At 46.5% G+C, this 24,760-nt stretch overlaps 1 pseudogene; it reads right to left on the minus strand.

Moving 5' to 3' along the window:
• The window catches only part of LOC149327544 (uncharacterized), a 63,701-nt pseudogene extending 38,958 nt beyond the window's left edge, over nt 1-24,743 (minus strand).
• Between the last annotated feature and the right edge of the window lie 17 nt (nt 24,744-24,760).

The following is a 24,760-nucleotide window of genomic DNA, read 5'->3' on the forward strand; positions in this document are numbered from 1 at the left end:
GGAACGCGTTTCGCGGGGCTTGCAACAAATCTGAAGGCGGTATCCAATCACTGGAGGAATGGAGCGGCATGCTGAGAGAAACGCGACAACGATGCACAAAAAGCCTAAGGAGAACGACAGCAACGCCTGAAGTAGACGCCCACCTCCTCAGACTATGGGAAGCGAGACGCAGTCTCACCAAAAGATGGCGGAAGCAAAAACACAACAGGAAACTAAAACTAAAGATAGCAGAAATTACGGCAAAGGCGGAAGAATATGCGATGCAACTCGCGAAACAAAATTGGGACCAACTCAGCGACTCGCTTAGGGGAACTCTAGGCACGGCCAGAACCTGGAATCTCTTAAGAGCACTAATCGATCCGACCAAAATAAAATCAGAAAACAATAAAGCCATCCACAGGTTCATCCACTCCTTCGAGGGATCAGACATCACCCTACTGGAGAAGGCACGAGAAAAATGTTTCGGCGATCACAACCCCCCGCGATACCAAGGAACGTATCGAGGAGCCGAAAACGAGAAACTCGACCGCCCCATAACTGTGGAAGAGGTTTACGCGGCCATAAGAAACACCACCAGAAAAACGGCAGCCGGAGCGGACAGAATCGACAACGCCCTAATCCGCAACCTGAGCGACGACCTCATACAAGAGCTCGTCAGCTTTCTTAACAAACATTGGGAGGCGGAGACGGTTCCCGAAGATTGGAAACACGCCGAAGTAATAATGATACCTAAACCTGGTAAAAAGCTACAAATTGAAAACCTCAGGCCCATATCACTCACGTCGTGCCTTGGCAAACTTTACGAACGGGTGGTAACTTTAAGACTGCAAAATTACATGGAAGACAACGACTGTGTACCACATACCATGTTCGGCTTCAGAGCGAAGCTCTCGACGCAGGACGTTCTCCTCCAAATACAAGAAGATGTCCTGCGAAACGTGCCTCGGACGGGAGAAAATGTCATAATGGCCCTGGACATCAAAGGGGCATTCGATAACGTCAGCCACGAAGCGATCCTTACGGGCCTAGACAAGCTGGATTGCGGGCGCAGAATCCACGGCTTCGTCAAAGCCTTCCTGTCCGACAGAACTGCCACCATCGGCATAGGAGACCTTCGATCGGACAAAATTCGCACTCCAAATAAGGGAACACCCCAAGGGTCAGTTATCTCCCCCTTACTTTTCAACATAGCTATGATAGGCCTAGCTCGAAAACTAGAGAACATCGAAGGCATCAGGCATGCAATGTATGCTGACGATATAACAGTCTGGACAAACACGGGTTGTCTCGGAGAGAAGGAAGAAAGGCTACAGCAAGCGGCCTCTTGTGTAGAGCAATACCTCGCAGAAAGAGGACTCGCATGCTCGACCGAGAAATCGGAACTGCTGAGAGTCTGGAGAGGCAAGCAAAACCGGACCGTCCCAACCAACGAGGACCTAAAACTCAACGTCTACCTTGACGGGACACCTATCCCCGAAAAGACAACAATAAGAATTTTAGGCATGTGGGTTCAATCCAACCAGCGCAGTACTCACACTTTTACCCTGCTCAAAGCAACAACACTACAAGTCTCACGCATGATCACCCGCATCACCAACAGGCGACATGGCATGCGTGAAGAGGACACACTCAAACTAGTCAGAAGCCTTGTAGTTAGTAGAATCACGTACAGCCTACCCTACCAGTGCCTCAACAAAAACGAAATACAACAAGCGGATGCCCTGCTACGCAAAGCGTATAAGACAGCGCTCCGACTTCCGCGCAACACGTCAACCGAAAAACTCATGGCCCTGGGATTACATAACACCTTTGAGGAGCTACGAGAGGCGCAGCTTGAGTCGCAAAAACTCAGGCTGTTGCAGACAACGACTGGAAGAGCGCTCCTGCAGAGGCTCGGATACCGCGAGCAGATGCGAGAAATGACGAGGACGGCAACGATCCCCGACGAGCTTCGCAAGACCCTGAAGGTAGCGCCAATACCAAAAAACATGGATCCCAATCTCCATCGAGGCAGAAGAGAAGCGAGGGCCGACTTCATCGAAAGAACATACGCTCCTCAAGCCACGACCGTGTATGCAGACGCGTCTTGGAGAGGAGGAGACACCAAAATCGCTGTGGCGGCGGTGGTCGATTCGTCTTTACGCGAAATGACCAGCGCGTCTCTCCGAGGCTGCACAGCTGCAGAGTCCGAGGAAGTAGCCGTTGCTCTAGCGGTGGCGGAGGGCTATAGAACCGGGCGGTCGCTAACAATACTCACCGACTCTCAAACAGCCTGCCGAAATTACATGAATGGCAGGATAGGTCGTCACGCGCTCCGTATACTCCTCGCAGCGAGCGACAGAATTAAAAACCAGGAAGAACAAAGCGACAAGATCCCACACAAAATTGTGTGGGTACCGGGGCACACGGGGGTGGCAGGGAACCAAGAGGCCGACAGGATAGCTCGAGGATACATTACTTTCCGAGCATCCGATGAGCCCGCGGAACTCGCGCCAGCACCCAGGGATTACTCGGCCATACTACAAAACTACAGAGGCAGAAGATTGCGGTATCCCCCACCGCACAAATCTCTCAGCAGAGGAAGCTGTCACTTGGAGACAATTACAAACAGGCTCTTTCCCAAACCTACATATACTAAACAAAATGCACCCTACCATATACGCGGACAAATGTCCCTGGTGCGACGGAAAACCTACTCTCTATCACATCACATGGGCCTGCCAAAAGATAGACGTGGTCCCCAAAATACAAAACCCGAGTGCGGAGCAGTGGGAGACTCTGCTGTCCAGCGACCGCTGTGAAGACCAAGAAGGTCTGGTACAGCGAGCTCAACGGGCGGCAGTGGCCAGCGGAGCCCTGGACTGAGGGCAACCGACCACTGATTAGAGGCGGACGACTTCGACAGAGAAGACTCCTGGGGGTAAAATCAAGGAGAAAACGTCTCTGAAGATGCTCCCAAACCGCAGGAAAAAGGACTAGAGTAAAATAAAGTTTTTCCTTCCTTCCTTCCTTCCTTACCACGGGCCATTAAGGTGCTAATATATAATTCACTATTTTTATCGCATAATAAATATTGCCACCTGATCTGGGGTACCACCAACGCAACTAACATTACTAAGCTGTTATTATTACAACAGAAAGCTGTCCGTGCAATTGCTAACGCACCGCGCCTCGCTCACACAGAACCACTTTTTAACAGACTTTCCATAGCCACCCTGAATACCATATTACAATGACTTACTCCTTAGGCGATTTATAGGAAGCAAAAAACAGGGTAACAATTTATTTCAAGAGCTGTATAACCTCACAAGAAATACTAACGTTTACGATACCCGGCATAACGAAACATGGTACATTCCAAAAACACGAACGAACTACGGAACCCAAGCACTAAGTTACAGACTGCCATCATTACTCAACTCACTCGGCAATATTACACGATCATTTGTGTCCAGCGATAAATGTCTGTGTGGTAAACTTTTTCACACTGTTTGATTTGAACTGTGATAATTTGTGATAGTTTTGTATTTTCCAAATTCTGTTTTGCATTTTAGAGCGCTGCTCTTTGGCGTCCGTTCCTGGGTTTCACGTCGGCGTCGGCGTCGGCGTCGGCCTCGTAACCAGCTCCGCCCCCAATGTCATGCTTTTCAATTGGTCGAAATGCTCGTGACGTCACAGTGCGCGAATTTCAAATGGGGCCAATTGTACTTTGGCTAGTAACCATGCAACCAATCAAAGGGATCGTATAGTGATGCTGCAACTAAGTTGGACTGAGTTTAGTTAATTGCTTAATTAATCAATTAGCCTAATTAATATAGAGGAGAATGAAGAGGTCAGAAGAAAAGAAAAGAAAGACGCGCGCCGCAGCGACAACAGCGTCCGCGGAAGGAGACGCTGCTGAAAAAAAAACATAAGTACGAAGCCGCGTTCCCACCACCACCACGCACTTCCCCACTCAGTAAGACGTTGCTCGTTTCATATACGTTGTGTCGAACATCCTAGACAGTTCCAACAATTGACAGGTTACTGACAGAACACGATGGATAGAAATGCAATAATGTAAATATGAAATAGCCTAATTAACCTTTCTAGTTAGACCGCATAAATCTATAAAACCGAGAACGAAATTGGTCGAGTTGGGGAATCGAACCAGGGTCTCCGGAGTGCGATACGAGCACGCTAGCCACTCCGTAATGCCAGCTGAATGGTTTGGAATGAACAAAGGCGCGTCTAGCTAATACGGCGTCTTCGTTCACTCCCATCTTCCCCCTTCCCCTTACGGCGAGGTGCAGGTGTCCACCCAGATATGCGAGAGAGATACATTTCCTTTCCTCAAAAAATAAATTTACCGTCCAGCAAGGCGTACAGCCGAATTGGCGATGGCGTTCTGTGGACTCCCTGGCAGCGTTGCAAGACGCTGTCGCGTTCCACTCTTACAGGCGAAGCTTAACATGTTAACCACACATCAGTAACACACGCAGACAGCCAATGGACGCGTCATTCGCTGGCAGCACTTGATTCATCATTCACAACCACATTCTTAACGTACGCTCCCTTGCCGCACATGCCAAGGACGTACACCACGATCACATTCTGCGCCATTCCTCTGTACTTTGCTTTGCTGAAACATGGATGGATCCCGAAGAGCCTCTCGAAATCATAGATTTCCTATACTGCTGTGGTGCTCGCAGAGACCACAACAGAGCGGCGGGAGTCGCTATCTACTTGCGCACAGGTCTCTCTGCAATACCAGTCGAAATGTTTGGCACGTCACATGAACTTGGCGAACTGTGCGCCGCAAAGTTGCCCAACGGCTTGCTGGTAGTAGCTGCCTACTTCGCCCCTACCGCACTCACGAAAGACGTCGTGCACTTCCTGCAACTCGCATTAACCGTCCATCGATCCACACCGATGTTAGTAGTGGGGGACTTTAATGTTGACATAAAGACAAACAGCAATTTCCTAACACTTATGCGGGAGAACATCCCGTTCCTCTCGCTCGTAACGCGTCCCACGGCTGTGACAACTTCGCGAGGCACTTGTATAGATCTCGTCTTTGAGAATCAAGCATTGGTGTACCAAGTCGAACATATATCAGTCTATTTCTCCGACCACAAACCTTCATTCATGACTGTCAAGAACTGTTAGTGGAATATTTGTTAAAGGAATACGTGTGAAAAATAAAAAGAAACTCTGTGATAGCGCATACATGTGTTGCTCGATTTCTTTGCCTCAATCTATCGAAAAGGTGAAACAGCTTTTTGCTGCGCTCAAATTTCGCATTAGGAAGTAACGTAATCGTCGGTAATTTTTTTGATTGCGACTTCATCTTGCTATGCTGAATTGTATAGTAAACTATTAATAAGCATTATTATTGTAACATATCTTAATCACTTGTAATCCAAATTGACTTTGTTACTAACCCTCATTGCTACTTCATACTCCTATGTCGAACTGAATACTAAACTATGTTTTTTAAAGGTGATCTTTGTACCATTTCCTAATCGTTGCTGTTGTCAAATTGTGGTTGTTACAAGAATTCATAACATATGTAGCCTTTATTAATAGGGAACATGGGCCCTGTCAAGCCGCGCTTTTTCCGGATTTTTGCCCATATTCCCGACATTGTGTACACATGATGTCAAATAAGTCTGTCTGTCTGTCTGTCTGTCTGTCTGTCTGTCTGTCTGTCTGTCTGTCTGTCTGTCTGTCTGTCTGTCTGTCTGTCTGTCTGTCTGTCTGTCTGTCTGTCTGTCTGTCTGTCTGTCTGTCTGTCTGTCTGTCTGTCTGTCTGTCTGTCTGTCTGTCTGTCTGTCTGTCTGTCTGTCTGTCTGTCTGTCTGTCTGTCTGTCTGTCTGTCTGTCTGTCTGTCTGTCTGTCTGTCTGTCTGTCTGTCTGTCTGTCTGTCTGTCTGTCTGTCTGTCTGTCTGTCTGTCTGTCTGTCTGTCTGTCTGTCTGTCTGTCTGTCTGTCTGTCTGTCTGTCTGTCTGTCTGTCTGTCTGTCTGTCTGTCTGTCTGTCTGTCTGTCTGTCTGTCTGTCTGTCTGTCTGTCTGTCTGTCTGTCTGTCTGTCTGTCTGTCTGTCTGTCTGTCTGTCTGTCTGTCTGTCTGTCTGTCTGTCTGTCTGTCTGTCTGTCTGTCTGTCTGTCTGTCTGTCTGTCTGTCTGTCTGTCTGTCTGTCTGTCTGTCTGTCTGTCTGTCTGTCTGTCTGTCTGTCTGTCTGTCTGTCTGTCTGTCTGTCTGTCTGTCTGTCTGTCTGTCTGTCTGTCTGTCTGTCTGTCTGTCTGTCTGTCTGTCTGTCTGTCTGTCTGTCTGTCTGTCTGTCTGTCTGTCTGTCTGTCTGTCTGTCTGTCTGTCTGTCTGTCTGTCTGTCTGTCTGTCTGTCTGTCTGTCTGTCTGTCTGTCTGTCTGTCTGTCTGTCTGTCTGTCTGTCTGTCTGTCTGTCTGTCTGTCTGTCTGTCTGTCTGTCTGTCTGTCTGTCTGTCTGTCTGTCTGTCTGTCTGTCTGTCTGTCTGTCTGTCTGTCTGTCTGTCTGTCTGTCTGTCTGTCTGTCTGTCTGTCTGTCTGTCTGTCTGTCTGTCTGTCTGTCTGTCTGTCTGTCTGTCTGTCTGTCTGTCTGTCTGTCTGTCTGTCTGTCTGTCTGTCTGTCTGTCTGTCTGTCTGTCTGTCTGTCTGTCTGTCTGTCTGTCTGTCTGTCTGTCTGTCTGTCTGTCTGTCTGTCTGTCTGTCTGTCTGTCTGTCTGTCTGTCTGTCTGTCTGTCTGTCTGTCTGTCTGTCTGTCTGTCTGTCTGTCTGTCTGTCTGTCTGTCTGTCTGTCTGTCTGTCTGTCTGTCTGTCTGTCTGTCTGTCTGTCTGTCTGTGTCTGTCTGTCTGTCTGTGTCTGTCTGTCTGTCTGTGTCTGTCTGTCTGTCTGTGTCTGTCTGTCTGTCTGTGTCTGTCTGTCTGTCTGTGTCTGTCTGTCTGTCTGTGTCTGTCTGTCTGTCTGTGTCTGTCTGTCTGTCTGTGTCTGTCTGTCTGTCTGTCTGTCTGTCTGTCTGTCTGTCTGTCTGTCTGTCTGTCTGTCTGTCTGTCTGTCTGTCTGTCTGTCTGTCTGTCTGTCTGTGTCTGTCTGTCTGTCTGTGTCTGTCTGTCTGTCTGTGTCTGTCTGTCTGTCTGTGTCTGTCTGTCTGTCTGTGTCTGTCTGTCTGTCTGTGTCTGTCTGTCTGTCTGTGTCTGTCTGTCTGTCTGTGTCTGTCTGTCTGTCTGTGTCTGTCTGTCTGTCTGTGTCTGTCTGTCTGTCTGTGTCTGTCTGTCTGTCTGTGTCTGTCTGTCTGTCTGTGTCTGTCTGTCTGTCTGTGTCTGTCTGTCTGTCTGTGTCTGTCTGTCTGTCTGTGTCTGTCTGTCTGTCTGTGTCTGTCTGTCTGTCTGTGTCTGTCTGTCTGTCTGTGTCTGTCTGTCTGTCTGTGTCTGTCTGTCTGTCTGTGTCTGTCTGTCTGTCTGTGTCTGTCTGTCTGTCTGTCTGTGTCTGTCTGTCTGTCTGTCTGTCTGTGTCTGTCTGTCTGTCTGTCTGTCTGTCTGTCTGTCTGTCTGTCTGTCTGTCTGTCTGTCTGTCTGTCTGTCTGTCTGTCTGTCTGTCTGTCTGTCTGTCTGTCTGTCTGTCTGTCTGTCTGTCTGTCTGTCTGTCTGTCTGTCTGTCTGTCTGTCTGTCTGTCTGTGTCTGTCTGTGTCTGTCTGTCTGTCTGTCTGTCTGTCTGTCTGTCTGTCTGTCTGTCTGTCTGTCTGTCTGTCTGTCTGTCTGTCTGTCTGTCTGTCTGTCTGTCTGTCTGTCTGTCTGTCTGTCTGTCTGTCTGTCTGTCTGTCTGTCTGTCTGTCTGTCTGTCTGTCTGTCTGTCTGTCTGTCTGTCTGTCTGTCTGTCTGTCTGTCTGTCTGTCTGTCTGTCTGTCTGTCTGTCTGTCTGTCTGTCTGTCTGTCTGTCTGTCTGTCTGTCTGTCTGTCTGTCTGTCTGTCTGTCTGTCTGTCTGTCTGTCTGTCTGTCTGTCTGTCTGTCTGTCTGTCTGTCTGTCTGTCTGTCTGTCTGTCTGTCTGTCTGTCTGTCTGTCTGTCTGTCTGTCTGTCTGTCTGTCTGTCTGTCTGTCTGTCTGTCTGTCTGTCTGTCTGTCTGTCTGTCTGTCTGTCTGTCTGTCTGTCTGTCTGTCTGTCTGTCTGTCTGTCTGTCTGTCTGTCTGTCTGTCTGTCTGTCTGTCTGTCTGTCTGTCTGTCTGTCTGTCTGTCTGTCTGTCTGTCTGTCTGTCTGTCTGTCTGTCTGTCTGTCTGTCTGTCTGTCTGTCTGTCTGTCTGTCTGTCTGTCTGTCTGTCTGTCTGTCTGTCTGTCTGTCTGTCTGTCTGTCTGTCTGTCTGTCTGTCTGTCTGTCTGTCTGTCTGTCTGTCTGTCTGTCTGTCTGTCTGTCTGTCTGTCTGTCTGTCTGTCTGTCTGTCTGTCTGTCTGTCTGTCTGTCTGTCTGTCTGTCTGTCTGTCTGTCTGTCTGTCTGTCTGTCTGTCTGTCTGTCTGTCTGTCTGTCTGTCTGTCTGTCTGTCTGTCTGTCTGTCTGTCTGTCTGTCTGTCTGTCTGTCTGTCTGTCTGTCTGTCTGTCTGTCTGTCTGTCTGTCTGTCTGTCTGTCTGTCTGTCTGTCTGTCTGTCTGTCTGTCTGTCTGTCTGTCTGTCTGTCTGTCTGTCTGTCTGTCTGTCTGTCTGTCTGTCTGTCTGTCTGTCTGTCTGTCTGTCTGTCTGTCTGTCTGTCTGTCTGTCTGTCTGTCTGTCTGTCTGTCTGTCTGTCTGTCTGTCTGTCTGTCTGTCTGTCTGTCTGTCTGTCTGTCTGTCTGTCTGTCTGTCTGTCTGTCTGTCTGTCTGTCTGTCTGTCTGTCTGTCTGTCTGTCTGTCTGTCTGTCTGTCTGTCTGTCTGTCTGTCTGTCTGTCTGTCTGTCTGTCTGTCTGTCTGTCTGTCTGTCTGTCTGTCTGTCTGTCTGTCTGTCTGTCTGTCTGTCTGTCTGTCTGTCTGTCTGTCTGTCTGTCTGTCTGTCTGTCTGTCTGTCTGTCTGTCTGTCTGTCTGTCTGTCTGTCTGTCTGTCTGTCTGTCTGTCTGTCTGTCTGTCTGTCTGTCTGTCTGTCTGTCTGTCTGTCTGTCTGTCTGTCTGTCTGTCTGTCTGTCTGTCTGTCTGTCTGTCTGTCTGTCTGTCTGTCTGTCTGTCTGTCTGTCTGTCTGTCTGTCTGTCTGTCTGTCTGTCTGTCTGTCTGTCTGTCTGTCTGTCTGTCTGTCTGTCTGTCTGTCTGTCTGTCTGTCTGTCTGTCTGTCTGTCTGTCTGTCTGTCTGTCTGTCTGTCTGTCTGTCTGTCTGTCTGTCTGTCTGTCTGTCTGTCTGTCTGTCTGTCTGTCTGTCTGTCTGTCTGTCTGTCTGTCTGTCTGTCTGTCTGTCTGTCTGTCTGTCTGTCTGTCTGTCTGTCTGTCTGTCTGTCTGTCTGTCTGTCTGTCTGTCTGTCTGTCTGTCTGTCTGTCTGTCTGTCTGTCTGTCTGTCTGTCTGTCTGTCTGTCTGTCTGTCTGTCTGTCTGTCTGTCTGTCTGTCTGTCTGTCTGTCTGTCTGTCTGTCTGTCTGTCTGTCTGTCTGTCTGTCTGTCTGTCTGTCTGTCTGTCTGTCTGTCTGTCTGTCTGTCTGTCTGTCCGTCCGTCCGTCCGTCCGTCCGTCCGTCCGTCCGTCCGTCGGTCCGTCCGTCCGTCCGTCCGTCCGTCGGTCGGTCGGTCGGTTGGTCGGTCATAACTGCGAAATCACCTTCTCTGATGACGCTAAACGGGCGAATGAGCACCTAAACAATCCCAAAAATGCTTCGCCGTGTTCCTCAAGCCCACCCACGCGCCCACCAAGCAGCCTGCCTCAGGGGAGCGGCAAAGCCGTCTCAAAGAGACGGGGCTCAGACAGCGACAGCGTTCTAGCATCCCTGCGATAAATCATATCTTCCATTCTCCAAAAAGCCCAACAAATTGTTAACCGGATCATAAAAACAGGCGTCCGTGCCATCACGGAGCGCCTCATGCTTTCGGGCATGCTACGTTTTGGCACAGCCCCTTCGAAGACCGCAGCACCGCCCGCACTACCTGCCCTTTGAGCAGCACCAAACTTCACTGCCTCTGACGCAAAACAACCCTACGGTGTCTAACTCTTCTGTATCACCGCCATGGGCAACAGTCCCGCAGTAGAATTTTCGCTCGCTTCGCAGCAAAAGCAATGGCATGATCGCCCGGTTCTTCAGCGAAACAACACAAGTCCATTAGTGATCACTCTTCCAGAGGTCAACAGCCATGTGCTGGGAATGATAGTTTAGTTTAGTTTAGTTTAGTTTAGTTTAGTTTACGAGGGTTTGAAGTCCGAAATCGACCCAGGTTATGAGAGACGCCGTAGTGAAGGGCTCCGGAAATTTTGACCACTTGAGGTTCTTTACCATGCACTGACATCGGACAGTACACGGGCCTCTAGAATTTCGCCTCCATCGAAACTCAGCCGCCACGGCCGGGATCGAACCTGCGCCTTTCTGAACAGCAGCCGAGCGCCGTAACCACTAAGCCACCGCGGCGGGGTGCTGCGAATAATAGGCTAGGACGACTGCGGCCCGTCTGAAGATATCTCTGCAACCACGAAAACAGCATTGTACGTGCGGAGGGGAGCAAATCGTGTGCAGCTATAGACAAGCAACCGGGATGCGGCACGACCTTCAGCGTTGTCGATTTACGTATGTCTCATAACAGCGCACAATCCTCGTTCTCTCTGTCCATGTGGTTGTCAAAAACAGGAGGAATAGGGCCAATCAGGCATCCGTTGACCTCTGCTTTATCTCCCAATTTAGGATGCTTTACCCGCAGTGCATTATACTCTTACGCGGGAACTTACGGGGGAATACGCGACGCATCGCATGGGGATACAACCAGTGTAGCCGGCAAAGTCGGAGTGTTATGCAAGAAACCTCAGAGGACGGGCTGAAACTGCGCAACTTCACTCAGACAGTGTCTACTTGTTGACATTCATGTCACCAAGCAAACGCGTCACCAAATCAGGGGCTGCCGTTGTACACATTTAAAAGGAGGCAGGACGAGCTAAAAATACCCATGCCTTTAATTCTTAATACGAAATTTTGAGCCAACTATAACGGAATCGATATATGAACACATGTGCGATAAAAAAACCTAAATAACAGCAGTTTTAATCACCGTAAGAAAGAGGATACCTAGTGTTGTCGCTAAGCACGATAATTTGACTTTTTGCATGGTGTTCAAAATACGCGTACATTGCAAATAAATAAATACATTAATAAATGCTCAGTTCGCGTTGGTAACGGTCTTGTAACAGTAATTTTGTGACATTCTAGCCAAGAACTGAGTAGGACGTTGAAGCTGTTCTGAAGCCGTTGACCGAACTTGATTGCTGCAATCGCTATCAGGCAGTCCATCTTCATTTTGTTGCGCATCAGTTTTTTGTGAAGTCCAGATAGGAGAACACGCACTCCGCATCACCATTAGATCCCGGAACTGTCAGAAACTTTCAATGTGCCTTGCGCCAGATGTGGAATAGGGAATCCACCGCAAGTGCCTTTGTACTATCCCGCTGTGTGCTGTAAATCCAAACATGATATGTGATCAAATGCGCGCTAACTGTCTACACTTGACTTATTTGGGACTGAGGAAGATCCAAAAATATTCAGCGACACTTTCAGTGCTTTCACAGCTGCTATCGTTTTCTATGTGATCGGGATGATGGCATGGATCCTCAGAAGTGCAGACGAGGCATTTCTAAGCCGCTGCAAGAGTCGCATCACCATTTGCCTGAAGAACTGGAAGCAGCGCTCCCTCACGGCCCCATAGTCAAGTGAAATATTCTCTCAGAAGTTGTCGCCTTCTTTAGAGTCGAGCCGCTGGAGCATGTCGGTTTCCTAGCTACCATAGCCGTGCGTAGGGGTGCCTCGATGGGCACCAACTCTGCGGGTGGGGATTGTGTGATTAAAAGAAATGGCTAGTAAATGCACAAAAATAAAAGCTAAAAGTAGCCAGAAAGCAGCAAGGGAGCCAGCCTGGAACTTTCGTTGCCAGATTTGGTCGTAAAGTAGCAAATTGGGCGCACGGTAGCCGCCAACAGCAGCCCTGATCAGACCTCACTCGTCCGCAGAATACCCGCCAGCAGCGCTTTTGGTAGGACGTGCTGGGCGATTGAAAGGGAAGCGACCACTTTCCGATACTCATACGTTTTCGCACAGACCGCGCCAGTCCGAATATAAAAGCCAGACGCCACTAAAGGCTAAGCTACATCACACACTGAGATAGATACCGTGAAATACCGGGGAAGCAGCCTACAGGCAGGAACATTGGCCAACTTGCATCACAGTTATGCGTAGCCAAGCGGAGAGCCACCAAGAACTTGCGGGTTTTTTCGATCACCCCTAGCCTGGTAGCCCACAGCTCACCTTATGGAATAGAAGGCGCCGGATTATCACTGCGCACCACAAAACACGGTTACCTAAAATACAACGCTTAATTGAAGATTATACCACTAGGCTCGCGTCAGACCATTGGGTGAGAATAAGTGAATCCATCAACAGGCAAACCCATACGTCTAAGATTTGGGCCATCCTGCATTCACACCAACAGTTGGTGGTATTTTTTCTAGTGTTTTAATGGCGACAGTCAAGGAAATTTTGATCAGCTTCTTCCGAATTCCTGGTAATGTTGCGTGACTTTGAGAAGGCGAGAGAATCCCGGAGATGCATTCTTAGGTCTCCAATCAAAGCACGGTTTTGAATGCTGCATAGGGACGGACGGGCAGCGCGGACAGTATAGAAGGAAGATTCATTGTCACAAATATATGAATCGATTTTAAGAAGACTACAGTATCAGAGTAAATTCGGTAGCTCAGATCAATCTCACCCTGCGATTTGGCCAAAAGTGGTTAGACTGTTTAAGACATATTGTCGATCTCCTTTCAAACTGTTTTAGTTCAAATAAGTGGACACGAAGCCGTGTCAAGCCCTTCAAGTGTGACTGCGCCTCTTTTCGCTGATCTTGTCAGAGGGATAAGAAAATAGAGGCATCCTCTATACTAAGGTTCACAGTACGAAAAGAGAAAACCCGTTAATGCATGGCCGTGCATCAAGGCTCCGCCTTACAGTGCCTCCCACAGTTTTAATGGACAATTTATGGATGATAAACAACATAGACTTACAAGGAACGTGCACGATTATGTAGCTGAATCGTTATTTTGTACAATGAAAGCTGGCGTGGAGCCGGGATTTGTGATGATGTGTTTCGATTTCCATTTCATTCAGACGCCACGCCAGTCGGGACGAAGGCAACAGGATAGGAGGCAGGCAATAACCAATCCCAGGAACTGTTCGGTGCCTTAAATATTTTTTGCTTTTTTTTGCTTGCTGTCGTGCCGAGTATAGATACTTTAATTAAAGCGCGTCATGCGCAACTTACCCTGCAGTCTGAAAAGAAGCAAAAGAGCATTAAATCTTGAGATAAACACAGAAGTTCGAATACGAGACGGTGGACGTTTGTGGCACTTATTAAACTTGAATCATCACCGCAAGCGTGAGCATCGAACGGAACCATGGCGGCACATAAAATAACGGCTGATTACAGGCCACTACGTTTTCTACTTGCCCTGTTTAGATACTCATTTCCTGCCCCCGCTCTCGATTAGTCCTGATTAATGCCCGCACAACACTATCGTTCAGCTGAAAGTCTTTAACCTGTCACGTAGCTCGTGCGGCCAGTTTTTATTCAACAATGAGAAACTTTTCGTTGCGCATTCCCCCCCCCCCCCCCAGAAAGTTTCTGTCATTTACTTGAAACGTTCCCTTCCCTTCCTAGTGCGCACGGGGAATTACTTCTATATGGAGTGTATGTAATAGGAGGAAATATAAGGAAATCTATATGCCTTTCATATGTTTGAATACGGTATCCACATGGTTCCCGTATGATTTTCATGTGATGTGCACGACGTCATACGTAGTCCGGATGAATTCCCGCATGCTTTGCCCGCATAGTCCGTATAGACTTCGTATGTTCTACCAGTGGGAGCCTTTAATGAAAAATATTTTATGGAATTAGGACATATACAAGGAAAGGCGGTCAGGTATATGTTCGGGATGTACAAAAAGGCGCTTCACCTACTCAGTTAATGATAAAATAGGCTATCGAAACAATAAAAGTACGATGAAAAATCAACCACGTTGTGTTACTCTACAACACCCTTTCAAGCCAAATTCATAGCGAGCTGCCAAGTTGCAGCGCAGGCAGTCAACGCCAGAAGGACTCGATATTCTGATCAGTATTCATTAACCTCATTTTATCGAAAAATAGCTCGCATAAGCACTGTATCGTCCCTCGCACAATTGTGGACTGGAATGCTCTCCCCGCTAACGTTTTCTAGTGTGATGCATTCAAGGAAATGTTGGAAAATCATTTTAGCCAATTGTAGAGCGAACCAGATGTCAGTTTTCAATGTTTTCTTAGACGCTGTTTGTCGTATCTTCGCTTGTTATGTCTATTTTTGTGAAATGCCAATCCTGCCTGCGCCAAAGCGTTGGACCGCAGTGTCCACATGAGTCACATGGAAAACATACGTAATAAGAGGAATCGTTATGCGGAATGTTTCATTGAGGTCCCGCGGCGTAGTGGATCCAAAAAGCTCCTTACACGGCAATTGCGTCATCGTCCTCGCTAATCGGTGTCGAGAAGCCCGCGGCCCCAAACAGAACACCGCCGCGGCTGCTGCCCCTGAAATCTAAGGAAATCCCGGCGAACACGGTCACCATTCTTTCCTGATACACATAGCAAGAATAAACTCCGTTTCATCCCTTTCTGTCAGACTGTAGACCTTCAACGGCTGCGCTGCATTCATACGAAATGAAACTGCCCGTCGCGATACGGGAAAACTCATTTTGAATTTCATTATCGAGCCAGCTATAGAACAGCGGGAAGGGCTTGCTAATGCAAATTACCGTAGCTTCGTCGGCTGTACGCCACCGGGACTCCGTGACCAGAGTCATAAGCAGATGACCAGAGAATGAAACGAATCAAGTATAGAGAGGGGTCCATGCACTGCTACGTTGAAGTAGAAGAGCGGAGACGCACCTTTCGCCGTGCGCGCTAATCGGTAATCAGCGGTTTACTGAAACAAGCTCCACCTAGGCGGACTCATCACCGCTTTGAGTTTACGAGTGTGTCACGTCGTTCAGTAGCCTGGCGTGCGCTCCAAGAAATTTTCTGTTCATTTTTATTTTCTCATAGCAAGCCTAAGCGCTAAGCACCGCTCCTGCATACCAATCGCGTTGTTGGTGAGTGGTCGAGGACAAACGGGATAGTTCGTGCTCTCTCTCTGGCTGCATGTTTTGTTCTTTGAAATTGTGCATAGTTCGTTGACTTCGTTGACGGAGACGCCACATATAGTCTGTTAAAGGATAGCCAGAAATGTGATCGCCGGCCAGTTGGGAGTGGATAGCGCACTGCAAACAGCTGCGAGAATGCTCCCGAAGTACGCCGTCGGTTTCGTGCTGCTGGCTGTGTCGCTTATAGGTGAGCCTGTTTTGCAGCCTCTTCCCTCTCATTTAACGGGTAGTAGGTATTAAGGTTAGGCTTACCTATCGCACCATGGGAATAAATGCTGGTGAATAAGTTTTCGCCATGTCACAATCTGCCTAACCTTCTGAAGGCTGTTCTCGGAAAGTGAACGAAGAAATTTAGTATTGTAGTGTGAGGCCAGAAGGGGTATATGTAGTTAAAGTGAGCGATAGGAACTGCGCACGCCGATGCAGAGAAATTGGCTGGTGTTCAACCTACAAGGCCGTGGTTAGTACTGCTGTACGCTCTTGATAGCTTTTCCTAATTTCTAGTAAAATAAGATTCGCATACCTGGCTTTTCGCGTGTTCTCATCTTGAAATAACCTCAGATCACTTGATGAAAAATCAAGGTTCCAAAGAATGCAGCAGTACATTCACAAATTGAGGTTTAATTGCTGAGTTGTTGTTCCTGATGGCGTGAATCTGCTTAAGTGGACACAACTGCAACGGCGATTGAGCTTTCACCCAAAGTTTGTTGTCTAACTACAGTCCCATTATGGACTCACATTATAAGCAGAGCGATATTTAGACTGAAATAGTGCAGTGCAATAAAAGAAAGTGTAGAATGATGATTACAGAAATAAAAAACAGCACTAATATAGAAGTGAAGTTAGACGCTGACCTTGCGACGCCAGCAATAAGAGTGTGTGTTAAACAGCGAGGGGATTTTATGACAGCGGAACGCCGTTCAAGAGCGGATGATGCTCTTGTTTTCGTGTATTTACTTTCAAACAAGTATACCACGCTTTAAAAACCCCCAAAAATCACTATTTACAGGAGCCTGTGTCACGTGCTTCAAATCAATGTTACATTCAAAGTACGCGGAAAAAATGCTTCAGAATCCTCGTTTTCTATATGCTAATAAGCCGTAAATGTAGCGGCGAAGAAAGGTTTGAAAGACATCAGAAGAACGCTGTGATCGTCGCTGCGCCAGACTGTGGGATAAAACGGGTGCCCACCACCGGACGCTGAGCTTGGGGAAGCTGGTCCCAACTGAGGAGACACGAAAATACTTGCGCGCGGTTCTCGGCGGTTACTGATTCGGTGCCCGGGATTCTGACTCAGCGTGCGCTCGGTGCAATATATAGCATGTTTAAAATAGGCGCGCCTCCCAGAGACATTACTGTACTTAAATTTTTCTGATAAAACACAAATATTTCATACACTTTTTCTTGGCCGATTTATCCATAAAAGCAAACATTTGCTTTCTGAACATTCGCCATGGCGTCTGCACATTAGATAATGTCCTCCACAGTAGGTCATATCAGGCACTCTAACTTCATCCTCTGCTTGATGGGTGAGAGCTGTAAATAAACCCTCTGCACTGCCCTAGCCACAACGAACAAGAAAGTGGATGCCACTGCGTTTAGTTTGAAGAAGCCGTAAAGTTCTCTGAAGCAACACTGAATGCTTGAAACCGCTCACCCGCTATACCATTCGCAGTGCCCATCCTTGGAGCAGAAAGAATTTACAATTTAATCTGCAAAACGGAGAGCTAGAGGTAGGTTTTAACAATTTGGGTAGCTGGGCTATATATATATATATATATATATATTTATTTTAATTTATTATTTATTTATTCGATACTGTAAATCCCATCAGGGATCGTAACAGGGAGGGCATTCAAAGTACAGAGGCACACAAAAAAATAGCAATGGTAATTAATCAAAGTACATAAAAAATATGACACGAGATTATACATTAGAAGATACGAATAACAAATAAACCAGAATGAGGGGCATGTGAATTGATTTTGGCGGACAATAATACCACAAGTGAAAACACAAACGGAAGGAATAACTTGGTAATGACATATATGAACTCAATAAATACTAAGATATAAGTAGTTGATTTTCCACACGTGTGCTAAAGGAATTCAATGATGGACTACTAACAATGGATGTGTTCAAGGTGTTCCATTCGCGTATAGCACGAGGGAAGTATGAATATTTGAAAGTGTCAGTACGGAATGAAAACTCGTTTAGAGTGTGTATGTGTTTATTACGTGTTTGTCGCGTTTGTGATTGTGATATGTATCTTGAAGTGGCGACTTTTAATTGATTGTGTACGAGTTGGTACATGGTTTGAAGGCGCGCTAGTTTTGCTCTGTTTTGAAGGGTTAGTAGTCCTGCGTGTTTGATTAGTTCTGTTGGTGAGTCTGTCAACCTGTGTCTATTAAATACACATCTGACCGCCTTCCTCTGCACTGCTTCTATTTGTTTAGTGAGCTTGTTAGTGAAAGGAAACCAAACAACATTAGCATACTCTAGAATTGGTCTGACATATGTGTTATACGCAAGAAGCTTTGTTTCTGATGGTGCTAGTTTGAGGCGTCTGTTAATGAAAAATAACTGTTTTAAGGCGGTTGATGTGACATTGTTAACATGAGAATCCCATCTGAGGTCAGAGGTTAGTGTTATGCCCAAATATTTATATTCGGACACCGAATCAAGAGAAATATTGTTTAATGTGTACTGAAAAGTTGATCGGTGTATCTTTCTGGTTACGGATAAAGCAACTGATTTTTTAACATTAATAGTCATCTGCAATTCTTCACACCACTTGGTCACTGCTGTTAAAGCGTTATTTAAAGCTATATGGTCATTGACGCAGTTAATTTCCTGGTAAAGTACACAGTCATCGGCAAAAAGTTTAATATTGTGAGAAATACTAGTAGGTAAGTCGTTTATAAAAATTAAAAATAATACTGGGCCAAGAACACTACCCTGTGGCACGCCGGATGTAACATTAGTTGTTTCGGACTTAACATTGTTAATTTCGACGAATTGAGTATGGTCAGTTAAATAATCAACGATCCAATCTACTATAGGGCCAGCTCCAAGGGTTGCATTAAGTTTCATAATAAGTTTGGAATGTGAAACGCGGTCGAAAGCTTTCGAAAAGTCTAAGAAAATGAGATCGATTTGTTTCTGCTGATCAATAGCGAAGGATATGTCATGTGTAAGTTCGATTAGTTGTGTGACTGTAGAAACTCCTTTCCGAAAGCCGTGCTGAAAAGGTGTTAAAATTTGATTTTCCTCTAAGTAGGATGTTATGTGCTTTAAGATAATGTGCTCGAGTAACTTGCATACAGTGCTTGTTAGTGAAATTGGTCTGAAATTTGAGGGATCTGATATGCTTCCTGTTTTGTGTATAGGTGTCATTTTAGCTAGTTTCCATTCTTTGGGAATGGTGTGCGATGACAATGACTTGTTAAAAAGTATTACTAAATATTTTGCTACCCATTCGGCATATCTACGCAAGAAAATGTTAGAGATTCCATCAGGTCCTGATCCTTTCTTTGTGTCCAAGTTTAATAAATAGGTTTAAGACTCCTGCTTCTGTTACAGTAAGGGGTTCTAAATTATTTCCTGAGCAAAAACTAATACGAGGCTTAATTCCGTTGTCTGTAGTGAAAATAGAAGTAAAGTAGTTATTCAGCGTGGTTGCAATATTTCTGTTTTCCTCTGGAGAAGCTTGGTTATCTTTTCGTGATTTAGGGTTCAGGTGACGCCAGAACTTTTGGGGAGCATCTTTTAAGAAACGAGTCAGCGTATTAGTAAAGTAAAATGTTTTAGCTGTTTATATTTTGGTTTTTAAATCAGTGATGGCCGAGTTTATTTTTTCAATTCTTTTTGGTGATGGATGGCGTTTCTGCACTTTTTTCAGCCGTCGAACTTTTCGCTTGGCATGAATTACGGTTCGAGTTATCCATGGATTACGTTTGCGTATTCTCTTAGTCTTGGTAGGCACATAATTAGTAATGCAATATGACACAACGTTTTTGAATCTCTGCCACAATGTTTCTATGTCAGTATTAATGTCATCTGAGAGTTGCTGAAACGGTGTTAGTTCATGTGATAAAGTATCAAGTATGGTAGTGTCGTCAGCTCGGTTGTAGTCTGGGTACGTTATTGTAGATGGAAAACAAGGGGCACTATGATGATGCGGGACAGAACACATTACAAGTTTGTGATCAGACAGGCCATCTAAAATTTCAACCTTTGTTTCTGGACAGGAGAAGTGACTACTCAGGAAAACTAAATCTATAGCATTGGAGCTGGTTCCTTGCATACGTGTGGGTTCTGTTACAATTTGCGAGAGGTTAAAAGAAAGCATTATATCAAAAACAACATCAGCGCAAGGTGAGGTATGGTGCAGTGTATTCCAGTTAATATCAGGAAGATTGAAATCCCCTAAAAGTATTAGTCTCGCCCCCTTAACATGATGCTGCATATAAGTATACAATGAATGAAGTATGATAGGATCAGAACAAGGACTAAGATAGACGCAACCCACAACAATTGCAGAATCAGAAAAGCAGAGTTTGCAAAAAATTGCTTCAACCCCCTCAACTTCAGGTAACGTAACGAAATGTATATCTTTTCTTATCACTAATGCCACGCCTCCGCCTCGCGTCAGCCTGTCCTTGCGTGCTATGGAGTAGTTGGGGGCAATTACTTCAAAGTCTTTGATTTCTCTTGTGAGCCAAGTTTTTGTTATAGCCATGAATTCTGGCTTTAAACCTAATAATAAAGATTCCAAGGGACCGAGCTTATTGATAATACTACGCGCATTATTGTTCACGAAGGTTATTTGGGGCGTTGTGGACGGCGCGTGCGTAGAGCCCGTGTACTTGTGTCTTGGTTTTTAGCCTCGGTTAGTAAAGGTGTAACCCGATGAGCTGCAATTGGTGACACTTCACATTTTTCGTTCTCCCAAAAGTACAATTCACCGTTTATCTTTAGTTTGTCGAAAACCAGCGACACTTTTTCACCGCAATCTTTTTTTGGTTTCCCGTATTTCCATACCTTTTTTTCTGATTTCGCGGACACGAGGCGAAAAATCTTCACTTATGGTAAACTCGGTGCCCTTTAATTTGTGGCAGTTACGTAAAATGTTCGTTTTGTCCCTGAAATCTAGAAGCTTCAGTATTATAGGCCTTGTTTTGTCTTCTGCTGGTCTACCTAGTCTGTGAATGCGTTCTATTGCAACTTCTTCCAGTTTTAAGGATTCTTTGACAACTTTTTGATTCACAGCTCGCTCCAGCGAGTCGCTATTTTCTTCTTCCTCTTCAGGCATGCCATAAATTATAATATTCGATCTTCTGGAGCGGTTTTCCAGATCGTCTACTTTTAATTCCAGAGACAATACGAGCTGCTGAAGATTTGCAACATGCTCAGTACATGACGAAAGCTTGTCTTCAAGTAGGGTAAGGCGTTCTAGTTTGTTGTCTATCGATGTTAACCTTTCTTCTTTTATTGTTTTTATGTCATCGGCTATCTGTCGTAGCTGTTGAGAAAGTTCTTTCATATCAGGCCCAGGATTTGTCTCAACGTCACCCGCAAGTAGTAACAATTTCAATATATGCACCACATCGCACACTGTATCACTACTCTGTGACATACCTGCAAGGCGCTGCGGTTCCTCCGGAGATTGACGCCCTGTTGAGGAAAGGCCCTAAGTATGCCCTCGAACCTTCCATCAGAAAGCACGAGCTACTGGCTTCACTCCGCCGCATTGCAAGAAAAGCACCCTCCGAAGAAAGAGATGTTTGCCTCGCAGAAAGCGTTCACTGTCTTCAAAAAATTCGGCCTAATCTTGCTTCCAGCCAAGCTAAGCTACGTTATGTCAGCGATTATTTCCAGAGCCACGACCTAAGCCTAACCCTATCGGATAAGGAGGGTGGTTTCGTGGTTATGCCTAACAGCCTTCTGTCCAGTAAGTCCCACGAGGCTATCAACAAGAATTTCAAGCTTGCCAACACAAAGCCTTCTCAGATAAAAAGGCACGCCCTACAGCTCCTGGAGAACCTCAATCTTAACGGTTTGCTTAAAGAAGTTAATAAGAAAGATAATACCGACGTGCTGAGAATGTTTTTCTCAACAAAAACGCATAAAACTGGCTGTCCTGTTAGGGCCATTGTCACAGAGGACAGTTCGTGGCAGAAATTAGTGGGCCAGTTTTTGAAACGATCCTTGGACCCCTTGGCACCTGACGACCCTTTTAGCGCTCGGACCTCGATGGACGTCGTGGACTACTTATCCGCTACCAGTGTGAGTGCCAATTCCGCCTTTTCCGTGGACATCGAAGACCTCTTCTATTCAGTTCCCCAAAAGGACTTGTTAGTTACTGTGCGGGATCTCATCGAAAACCGAGGTGCAGTGGCCTTCCAGAACAGCTCGGGCATATCGGTGAATTCCTTTTTGGAACTTTTGACTTGCTACCTTTCCTCCACTGTTGTAGAACATGAAAACTGCAGGTACATACAGAAGCAGGGCGTTCCCATTGGCTCGTGTGTAGCTCCTATTTTGTGCCACATATTTTTATCTCATTTTGACAGTTTGTTGCATGATACGCTTATTGACGATCGAGTAGTGAAAGTTTTTAGGTATGTAGACGATTTCTTAATTTTCTTGAAACTAACTTCCCGTGACAGTGTCGAAGCGGCCGCAAATGACATTTTGACCTTCTTTACCGATACCTGTCCTGACTTGAGTTTTACTCATGAAGTGCCCCTTGATGACTCAATTAGGTTTTTAGATTTGACTCTCACCTTCTCTGATGAAAGCCATGTTTGCTGGAGCTACTCTCCACGGACCAAGAAAAGCCTGCTGCCCTACTCCTCCTCACATTCCAAACTTGTGAAGAGAGGCATTGCCAACCTTTGCCTCGGTAATGCTCTGCGCAGGTCTTGTGCACACAGTATGCAAAAGAGTTTCTTAGCGCAACTTGACCGCTTGAGGTCAGCGGGCTACCCTGAAGACGTCCTCGTTTCTATTGCTTTGACCTTGACCAGTAAACTTAAGTCACAATACAAAAGAGATGAAACGCCTAGTGAGGAATCCAGACCTGCTGTAATGCCATACCTGCATAAAGTCTCACATAACGTTAAGAAGGTAGCCAAGAAATACGGTGTTAAGGTAGTCTTTTCTGCGCCCACCAAACTGCCTTCGCTTTGTTCACGTATCTCAAAAATCAGCACAAAAAAGAAATGTAATGTTAAACACCAGAGCATGTTCACCAAATGCACAACCGATGTTGTTTACTCGCTCCCACTGTCCTGTGGTAAGGCCTACATAGGTCAAACGGGTCAATGCGTCAACGACCGTATGAGGCAGCACCGCACTTCGCTGCAGCCAGGCAACACAGCAAATCTTCCAAGACACTGCAACCACTGCAAAGACTGCACCCCTCTGTTCCATAATGTCAAAATCATCGGCCGCGGCAAAACACAGATAGAACGAGAAATCTTAGAAGCTTTTAAAATCAAGCAGTTAGGTACTGAATGCGTCAGCGACAGCTCTGTCAGGTTCACGGCAAAAGAGTACACTTTCATGAATGGGACATAGGTTGCCACATGTTTCTTCGCTCGCTTAATCAGTTTTGTGTTTTGCTGTTTTGATAGCATTTGTGGTGCTCTCGCGCATGTGCGCCCTGTTCTGATGTTGGCGAAGTAAAGAACTTTCAGTTGTGTTTCCAGCGTTGTCCTGTGTACTTCTCCTCCTTGTGAATGCGTCTTTTTCGCTGGTTTTCTACATACCATGCACCAACTGGCCCAACAAGCTACGCTTCTTCAATACTATGTATCAAGAAGTACCGCAGGGCACGGCAGCACAACAAGGCAACGCTCGCTGGCTCTAAAACATTTCCCAAAAGGCTTTCTTACCTGCATGAGGAAGACAAGCGGGTTATCCATCTGTGCGCAAGCCCAGCTGCCGTGCCCTTTGGTCTGAAATCCTTCGTTGACGGCTTTTATAGCCCAGGAAGCTTGCAGCGCCGCTAAGCATGGCTTGAAGACCACACTGTCGCTGCCGCTAGTCGTTGGCGATGGTAGGTGACGAAACCCATCCGCAGATCGTAGGATCAGGGGCGTTGAACGTTGTCGTTCCACAGCACATGAACAAGTTCGTACTGGAAGTGCTGACGTGGTTGTTGGCATTCCGACGGTATCACCAGCAGGCTGGCAATGATCTGCACGAGGAAGACAAGCGGGTTATCCATTTGTGCGCAAGCCCAGCTGCCGTGCCCTTTGGTCTGAAATCCTTCGTTGACGGCTTTTATGGCCCAGGAAGCTTGCAGCGCCGCTAAGCATGGCTTGAAGACCACACTGTCGCTGCCGCTAGTCGTTGGCGATGGTAGGTGACGAAATCCATCGGCAGATCGTAGGATCAGGGGCGTTGAAACGTTGTCGTTCCACAGCACATGAACAAGTTCGTACTGGAAGTGCTGACGTGGTTGTTGGCATCCCGACGGTATCGCCAGCAGGCTGGCAATGGTCTGCACGAGGAAGACAAGCGGGTTTCCGCCCTCGTCATAACCTCCTCATTCCACTGTAGCCCCCTCGCCGGGTTGTTCCCGTGGCAGCAATCTGTAACCTCCCATGACACTGGGCCACCCGCCAACGGCCACCCTCTCTTCCCTCTTGCACTTTCCCTCTCCCTTCTCTCCCCTAACCATGCAGCGGGGATTCCTTATCTCCACATTTTCACCTACCATTGTTGGGAGGCAATCGGCACCTGCCACGGTTGGGTTGTCAGGTGACAGTAGAATTGACAGGTGGTAAATTCAATTAAGCTAGTTAAAATGTGTTAATTCTAATTAATAAATTAAGGAAAATAATTCATTGCCGAGTAATTAAAGTATTAAGGCTGGCGCTGTAGATTTCACGGTGGAGTGCAGCACCATAGGACTAAACAAAAGCCATAGCAGTAAAAGTTGTGCGGTTTTTACTTCGGTGCATGGCCGTCACCATTCTCATGCAGATCAGAGTGCTTGAGGCAAATCGTGCTCTATTCTCATCGCACAGTACTTCCAGTCACAAAAGTCGAGGGACAAGTGAAGGAGTGTACACACCGCAGCGACTGGACCATCAAGTGAAATTTATTAGAAAATACACAGTCCCAACAAGACCAGTAGAGCATGCGCAACAGCAGCATCACAAATCACAGAGCAAAAGAGACAAGAAATCTCATCTACCATGATTGACCTAAAAAAGCAAGTTCTTTCTCGAGTAAGCGCACCGAGGTTGTGCTAATACAGTCATGGCCTGAAAAACTGATATGGTAGTGTCTCCTTTGCCCTGTGATTTGGGATGCTGCTGTTGTGCATGCTCTGCTGGCATTGCTGAGACTATGTATT

The sequence above is a fragment of the Amblyomma mixtum genome, chromosome 10, assembly GCF_055824585.1.
Source record: "Amblyomma mixtum isolate Tamu chromosome 10, ASM5582458v1, whole genome shotgun sequence".
NCBI lineage: Eukaryota > Metazoa > Arthropoda > Arachnida > Ixodida > Ixodidae > Amblyomma > Amblyomma mixtum.